Source organism: Lepus europaeus, chromosome 13 (assembly GCF_033115175.1).
Source record: "Lepus europaeus isolate LE1 chromosome 13, mLepTim1.pri, whole genome shotgun sequence".
In the NCBI taxonomy this organism is placed as follows: Eukaryota; Metazoa; Chordata; class Mammalia; order Lagomorpha; family Leporidae; genus Lepus; species Lepus europaeus.
The window spans coordinates 92,195,139-92,204,339 of NC_084839.1; the positions used below are offsets into that span (position 1 = coordinate 92,195,139).

The 9,201-nt window shown below is 41.1% G+C and overlaps 1 pseudogene; it reads right to left on the minus strand.

The window, feature by feature from the left end:
* Nucleotides 1-8,331: 8,331 nt before the first annotated feature.
* Nucleotides 8,332-8,870, minus strand: LOC133772270 (large ribosomal subunit protein uL22-like; annotated as a pseudogene).
* Between the last annotated feature and the right edge of the window lie 331 nt (nt 8,871-9,201).

Consider the following 9,201-nt stretch of genomic DNA (forward strand, 5'->3'; position numbering starts at 1 on the left):
AAGAGGCAGTGTATATTTTCTCAGCTTAAAACCAATTATTTTATTGTCCCAGGATTTTTTTTTTAAATTTTCATCTCCTTTTAAAGGTTTCCTCATAGTCACTTAGCAGCAGCAAATTTATGCTCACTTTTATCCAATACAGGCTGCAAGTGTGCCCTTCACTCGACCCAGTCTGTTAACTTTCAAATGCCTAAAGCCAAACCTGACAGCAGAAGGAAATGTTTCTGGATTGTAGCTCCAAACTGTTGGAATAAGCTGCCTCCTACAACAAAAAGGAACAGATACATTACCTTTTATTTCAGGAGATGTTTCGCTTTCCTTGGAAATGAAAAAGTTTCAGAAGAAAATGATGAAAAATCAATTTCTCTCTCTTTTTTTTTAGATGCCGGATTTGCATATTTGTGTGTGTGTGTGTATGCTCCATTGAAAGGTAACTACATTAATGTTGGCCTTAGGATTCTTAATCATATTAAAACATTTTGGACTTTTTTGTCCTATGTATGAAAAACTTCCATCTCATTCAGAAATACATGAATCTTCCCTCTGTTCTATTATTTTTACTTTCAAAAACTGAACAAAATTTTGAATAGCTACCATGTTTCATAATTACTTTTAGTATCCACAAGGTATTCAAAGATCTATTTTTTTTAAACTCTTATTCTGATATTGAGCTCCTGGATATTTTGTCTCTCATTTCTGGTTTGTGTTTTACTTTGTCCTGTGCACTGGAGAACACTACCATTAAAATCAAGTCACTGGCCCCACAGCATTTGTTACAACTGTGCTATTCCGCAGTTTGCAAAGGCAAATAAATAAAGCCTTTTTGAATCTCATCTAGATGTGGCTTATCGAAAGAAAGGCCGATCCCAACATGAAGCCGAGCAGTGGGCTATGCATCTGGTGGTACTCTCATTTTATTCTCCCAAATACCAACTCTCCTTTGTCTGCCTTCTACCATTCTGGCTTATTCTTTACATCCAGAAGATATTTGGTCTTCCTCAATTAAAAGCAATAACTATGAGCCCTCTATACCAGATGAAATATATGCACATTAATACTCTTCCATTCTCCTTATTCTCAACATAGTGCTAGATGTTTTTCTAGCTGTGAGTAATAATCAAAGACAAGCAATGACATTGTCTCAGATTAGAGGAAGAGCAGAAGTTAGAAGATGCAAAAAAATATTCTGGATGCTTTGTCTTAGTGCAGAAACAGCTCCTAGAGCCTCTCTACCTCTTGTTTTGACTTTTTGTTCATGTATTTCAGAGGATAGACACAGGAGCTCCAATGATCATCTCCTTTATTCTTAGTTCACTAAGCATGACCCCATTGTCTGCAGCCCCACAAGTCTCCTGAGGGACCGCACAGTTCAAGGCTCAAGAGATGCTGTATCACCAAATGATTCAGTGTCCAAACTCTTTGAGAAAGACCAAGAGCCTGTAGTTCGCTTATTGAAACTTAACAATATTTGCTGTACTTTAAGGACGCAATGAGATTCTGCTCAAAAGGAACCCCGTTAGAAATATCTGCAGGAGAGTTCCTCAGGTTATCTGATCAGGGAGTCTTTGTATAAACAACAGTCAAAGAGCACAATTTGGGAGAAACTCTGATCTTTAGGTGAAGGTCATGTGCCTTAGAATGGCCATCACCGCCCCACCCTCCCCACCAGCTTCTTATCCCCTCAGCCTTACATATCACCCGTCAGCCACACTGAATTGCTGCACTCTGACACCACGAGCTGCTGTTACTGCAAGCAGCCTTTTCTATGTGGAGAGCCTTGTCCTCACCTGTGCACCTGGCCCTCCTACTTAGACTCACTCCAGGCGGCTTCGGTATTCTTTGGCTGTGTTATGGCAAGTTCTTCAGCAAAATGTCTGGTGTTGGTGTGTGACCTTGGGCAGGTCAGGAACAGTTTGCCTCTCCACATCTTTAGAAGATGAAGTTAAAAAGAGCACACAGCTTGGCCAGCGCCGTGGCTCGCTAGGCTAATCCTTCTCCTGTGGCGCTGGTACCCCTGGTTCAAGTCCTGGTTGGGGTGCCGGATTCTGTCCGCGTTGCTCCTCTTCCAGTCCAGCTCTCTGCTGTGGCCCGGGAGGGCAGTGCAGAGTGGACAGGTCCTTGGGCCCTGCACCTGCATGGGAGACCAGGAGGAAGCACCTGGCCATAGAGGCCATTTGGGAGGTAAACCAACAGAAGGAAAACCTTTCTCTCTGTCTCTCTCTCTCACTGTCTAACTCTGCCTGTAAAAAAAAAAAAAAAAAAGCACACAGCTAATGGGGCTATGTGGAGGACTGAATTAGTTAGTATACATGGAAACTTTAAATCAGGGTATGACATGTGTGTACTAAGATTGTCATGAATTTGCACACTCCCTGTGTGGGTCTTTATCCATGTACATTACTGTAGTATCATTATCTCTTTATGCGTCTAAATTCACCATCAATTTATATTCTACTTGTACCTTATGGCTGCAGATTATTCATTATTTTCTATCCCTAGAATCTAACACATAGTGGGCAATCAATAAAAATTGAGTCACCAATTTATCAAATAAAAATGTAAACTTGCAATATTTAATAATGCTAGAAATTTCAGCTACTCACACTGAAGTGAGTTATCTGTTTATAATTTGCTAATAGTAATACTGATTCCAGAGGACATATTCAATCCTCCAGCATCTCTCTCAGAATGTTAGTACAAATATGAGGAAGCTTCTGTTGTCTTCACAAATTGCTGGAGGAGATAAAAAAATACACGAGACAATTTCTCTGGTCTCTTTCATCTAAAAAAGTCTATGGTCATACGATTGATGAACCAGCACAGAGCAGATTAGAAACGTGAAGAAGAGTCAGACTCAATTTGTAGATGTCCTTCAACTTTCTGATAAGACAATAGCAGTGATTATTGTCTCTTATTTATTTGCTTCCTTAATTGGGAGTAATATATTGTAAAAGAAAAAGAACAAATAATAAAATCCTTATCTCAGTCCATTATCATTTTCTGGGCTAAGAATATTTCTTGTCTTTTAAAAATATTATTATGCTGAATTATTTTCCACTTGGTGCTTTAATCGTTAGACTATAAGAAATAATTTGACCTTAACTCAGTAGAGAGAGTATGTAAGTGTAAAAGCAAAAATCTTTCTTAAATGAATTATTTTTTGTTAGCAGAACTAACTGCTAAGGGGAGGCTTGAAAAGACTGCAGTCTTTGGGAGCAGTTTTGTGATTTTTCTCTCCTTTGTACAATTTTTTCTGACCTCTCATGTGTAATTTATTTTCATAACATTTTATATTCTCCATCTATTATGTTTGATACATTACCAAAAAAGGCCATATACATATCTAATGCTAGTGATCAAGAATCATTTATTGAAAATTTTAGTAGATTTAATTAAAACATTTAAGTGGACAGCATATAAATTACTAATTTGTTTCTTTAGTGCCCAGGGGTAGGCATTTGGCCTAGCAGTTAAGGCACCACTTGGAACACCACTATCACATCAGACTGCTTGGTTTCAGTCTCACCTCCACTCCTAATTCCAGCTTCCTGGTATTGCAGACCCCAGGAGGCAGTTTGTAATGACTCAGGTGGCTAAGTCCCAGACCTGGATTGTGTCTCCAACTTCTAGCGTTGGCCCTAAGCCATGGGCAGGTATGAATATTTGAAGAGTGAACCAGTGGATAGACGTTTCCTCTCTAGCTCTCATTCTCTCTCTCTCTCTCTGTCACCCTGTGTGTGCACACTCCTCTCTCTGTTTCTCTGCCTCACAGAGAAAAATAAATAAATAATTTTAGAAAATCACTTCTAGTTGTTTCGCAAATGGCCAGTTAAATTACTTTTCTACAACAGATTTAGTTGAGTTTATTTTTATTTTATTTTATTTTATTTTATTTTATTTTATTTTATTTTATTTTATTTTTATGTAAAGTGCTTGGGTCCCTGCACCCATGTGGGAGACAGGAAGAAGGTCTTGACTTTGGATTTGCCCAGCATCAGCTATTACGGCCATCTGGGGAGTGAACCAGTGGATGGAAGACCTTTATCTCTGTCTATCCCTCTCTCTGTCTGTAACTTCACCTCTCAAATAAATAAGTAAATAAAATCTTTTTTAAAAAAGAGATTGTGGCCGGCGCCGTGGCTCAACAGGCTAATCCTCCGCCTTGCGGCGCCGGCACACCGGGTTCTAGTCCCGGTCGGGGCACCGATCCTGTCCCGGTTGCCCCTCTTCCAGGCCAGCTCTCTGCTGTGGCCAGGGAGTGCAGTGCAGGATGGCCCAAGTGCTTGGGCCCTGCACCCCATGGGAGACCAGGAGAAGCACCTGGCTCCTGCCATCGGAACAGCGCGGTGCGCCGGCCGCAGTGCGCTACCGCGGCGGCCATTAGAGGGTGAACCAACGGCAAAGGAAGACCTTTCTCTCTGTCTCTCTCTCTCTCACTGTCCACTCTGCCTGTCAAAAATTAAAAAAAAAAAAAAAAAAGAGATTGTTTTCTGTTGCATCTCTAATTTTAGTTACATTTAAATTTCTTAAAAATTTATATTAAAATATTAAAAAAGATAAATGGATACATGATGTTCTTAAATACTTTTTTTTTCTTATTGTCTACAAGTAACTTGAGAATGCCATTCAACTATGCACATTTAAATCAGGACTTATCCATAGAAACAGAAATTGTGTGTGTGCGTGTGTGTGCTTGTGTATACATGTTCTTATCTACCTAAGCAAGAGTTTGTAAAATAACACTATTCAAATTTTTCTCTATTTGCAATAACACAGAGAAGCATGCTTCAATACCTCTAATATGCAATAACTTATTTGGACTAAGAAGCTCTCCGAAATGAGGACTCTAAAGATAACAGAGTATACTTCAGAAAGAAGGTAGCATCTTCTTAAATAATTATTGATAATTAAATTTGTCTGATAAAAGCCACCATGACTGTACGGGACACATAAGGCATTAAATACAGATATAAACATAGTATGCATGCATTTAACTGAGGCTTGAGTTGGCTGGGTTCCAGCAAAAAGAAGTATCCATCCATTTGTTTGTTCGTTTTCCTGATATGCATTCAAAGTAGCTGACTTTTCATTTGCTATTCTGGTTCTCTTATTTAGCATTACCTACAAATTCAAGGAGCCAAAGAAATTCCTGCAGGATCTGTTCCATTCATGTAAGTCGGGAATGGAGAGAGAGGAGTGAGTCCTAATGAAGCCGTGCAGTACAATGCAATGGATATCATGGTGCAGTTGGTGTGATACTCTGGGACAGCATACTACTGTCATCATTTGCTCTGGGAATTTTCTATCTCCAATGTCCCTTTCCTTTTCTAAGGTCCTCCTACCCAACACCTTCCCTTTCTTGACCTAGCTTGTGAAGATAACTTTCTGATCCTATTTTGTCTCTTATTTCATTGTTATTTCATATCTAGCTGTTTTGTGTTAGAACACTAAAACTCTGCACCATATCTTGCAAAAAAGCTTGCTCTTTGGAGCAAATACAGTAGACAATCTGTATGAATTCCGCATAACTAATGTGGTGATATTGGGTTGCCTCAGTGCTGCTTAACGGTTTCCTGGAATAATGGCAGACCCATCTCATAGATTCATTATGAAGTTTATATGTAGAGCAATTGATTTTGGAGAGCAACTCGGGACTTTTGGGTTCTTATTTTCTCCTTTAGGAACCAATGCTTTTGGGAAACAAAGGAATCATAAATAGATACAAGGTATGTTTGAAGCTGGGGCATGACCATGCTGCAGCTTCAATTGGCTCCTTTAGCACTGGGCAGAACTCTACTCCTTTACTTTGTGTCTTTTTCTGGTAACTCACTTTGTAATCCATTCTTCCTTCCTTTGTGGTCAGAATATCCTCCCAGGATGGCCCAAGTGCTTGGGCCCTGCACCCGCATGGGAGACTAGGAGGAAGTACCTGGCTCCTGGTTTCGGATCAGCGCAGCCCCGGCGGTAGCGGCCATTTGGGGGGTGAACCAACGGAAGGAAGACCTTTCTCTTTCTCTCTCTCTGTATAACTCTGCATGTCAAAAAAAATATCCTCCGATACCACTTTGAGTGTATTATTTTCCATATTTAGAAGCTACAGATACTGCCACTGGCATCTAATCAAATAGATATTCTCAGACTTACTTTCAAGATTCTACAAGGAGACCTCAAAAGTCTGTGGAGTGGGGCTGGCATTGTGGCACAGTGGGTAATGCTGCCGCCTGCAATGCTGGCATCTGTATGGGTTCATATTTCAGTCTTTGCTAATGGCCTGGGAAAAACAGAGGAAGATGGTCCAAGTCTTAGACACCTGCTACCCATCTTGGAGACCTAGAAGAAGCTCCTAGCTCCTGGCTTTGGTTTGACTCAGCCCCAGCTGATGGGGCTATCTTGGGAGTGAAAAGCAGATGGAATATCTCTGTCTCTCGCTGTGTATCTGTGACTTCAAAATAAGTAAATAAATCTTTTTTTTAACTTTTATTTAATGAATATAAATTTCCAGTGTACACCTTATGGATTACAATGGCTTCCCCCTGCCACAACTTCCCTCCCACCCGCAACCCTCCCCTCTCCCACTCCCTCTCCCCTTCCGTTTGCATCAAGATTCATTTTCAATTCTCTTTATATACAGAAGATCAATTTAGTATAAAGATTTCAACAGTTTGCACCCACATAGAAACACAAAGTGAAACATACTGTTTGAGTACTAGTTATAGCATTCAATCAAAATGTACAGCACATTAAGGACAGAGATCCCACATGAGGAGCAAGTGCACAGTGGCTCCTGTTGTTGACCCAACAAATTGACACTCTAGTTTATGGCACCAGTAACCACCCTAGGCTGTCATCATGAGTTGCCAAGGCTATGGAAGCCTTCCAAGTTTGCCGACTCTGATCATATTTAGACAAGGTCATAAAAGACAGAGTGAGGATAGTAACCAATGATCCTAAGAGTGGCATTTACCAGGTTGAACAATTATACAGCATTAAGTGGGGAAGAGGACCATCAGTACACACAGGTTGGGAGTAGAGCCATTGGTGGTAGAGTAGAGATTATGATTACAAAGGAATGAGGCCCAAGTACGCTAGACAGGGTCTAGAACAAAGGACAGAGTGAGTCCTTATTAGAGGAGCTAAGAAAGGTGCTGTCTAAGCTACAAGTAATTTTTCTGATTGAGAGGCAAATAGAACCTGACAGAAGGGGCTTGATACTAATCTGTTGGGCTTTAGGCCTTGTAAGTTAAGAGGCCCAGACCTATCTATCTCTTCACATGGGGTACATCCTAAGGGAGGTGTGAACCTCCTAGGGGAAAGTAAATAAATAAATCTTTTAAAAAGTTTGTGGATGAACAGACAAAAAAAATAAGTGTAGATGGATGTAGAACATAGTTTTAAAATCCACTCACCATGATATACATTTCCATGAGCTCCCTTTTAAAATTTATTTTTATTTGTTTGAAAGGTATAGAGACAGAGAAAGATCTTCCATCTGCTGGCTTACCTCCCAAATACCCACAATAGCAAGGTCTGAGTTAGACATAAGCCAACAGCTCAGAACTCAATCTAGGAATCCCATTTGGGTGTCAGGGACTCAAAATCTGGAGTTGTTGATTGAGGCCTTCGAGGTTGTGTATCAGCAGGAAGCCAGAATCAGCAGTGGAGCTAAGACTCAAACCAAGGCATTCCAATATGAGATGCAGGCACCTGAAGAGGTGTCTTTAGTGCTGTGACAAATGTTCATGATTCCATGAACTTTCTGAAGACCCCTCAAATATGCTTGCCAATATGGGTGCCACTGTTACTGCTTCCTTGAGGTGTCTAGAAGTTCTCACTAAAATATGCTACTCAACATTCTGTGCATGTGGCCCGTGTCGACTTCTCCCATAGCCCTGCCCTCTCCATGCTACGATGCCCTCACCTTCCACCTCCACTGATGGATAACCTGCCTGCTTTCAGGGCCTGTCTCGGGTGCCAGACCCATAGAGGCTGTTTTCATCACAGTTCCAACAATCCTTGGCAGTTCAGAATTGAAAGGCTCATATTGTTAGCTAGGTCGTCCCCATTTCATTTTAGGCCAATGATTACTTCCATTCAGATCTAAAGGGACCCAAATGAGTCTTCCTCTCCTGAATGCCACATCGCTTTTAGGAAATTTACTAGCCACATGGAAGCTACATGTGTACCTTTATAGCTTCTGTTATACACTGACTCACATCCCTTGAACACCTCTCCACGGCCCTTCTGAATGCCTCATCACCAGCTTGATTGAATGTTAAGATAGAACCTTTTTTTTTTATTTGGAATTTATTTCATATTAAATTTATTCCTGAGTCATAGTTTTTGCTCCTTTAGTTCCTTCTGGGATATTGTTTACTTCTGTGCCACCTCCTTTTCTGGTTTAGAAACAACTTGTTCCTTCTCAGTGAAGATCATCTCAAAATAGTACGGGAAGCTCATGCATGGGTTAATCTGACCATGGGCTCTGTAGGTACAGCAGCACATCTTGGGGGCCTTACTCACCTGGATGTGATCAACGACCAGAGAATCTGCATCCAGACCCCTCAGCTCAGCATTACCCTCTGCCTTTTTAAGAACGTGCAGCAGAAACCTGGCACTCTTTTTGGGCTACCCAACCTGTGTCCAACCCTACTGCTTGGCCTGGTCCCACCTACCAACTCCACCATTGTATGGACGGAAGGGCATACATTGCTCCTTTAGTGTGACATCTTTCAAGTATTTGGTGGCTTTTCAGATATGCATACCCTTGATGGCCTGGGCAGTCTCTCAGGTGTTCTTAAAGAGAACACAAAGATTTGACACTCTTGACTTGCATGATTTTGAGGGGTTTTCTGGGACAAGTGAGTAGCAAACCATTTTCGCAGATCACCTTATTCACTTACAGGAATAACCAGATAGAGCCTTTAATACACAATTAAAGTAAAATGAGATCATAAGGGTGGAGCTTTTATCTGATAGGACTTTTATAAGAAAAGGAAGAGACACCAAGGATGGTAGTGCAGAGAAGAAAGGTCATGTGAGGACGCAATGAGAAGACAGCCATCCACAATCAAGGGAGAGCATCTTCAAGAGGAGTGCTGCCCTGCTGACACCTGGTTCCTGGACTTGTAGCCTCCAGAACCGTAGGACAATGGTACCTGCTATTTATCCCAGCCCGTGGTATTTTGATCTGGCAGCTATAGA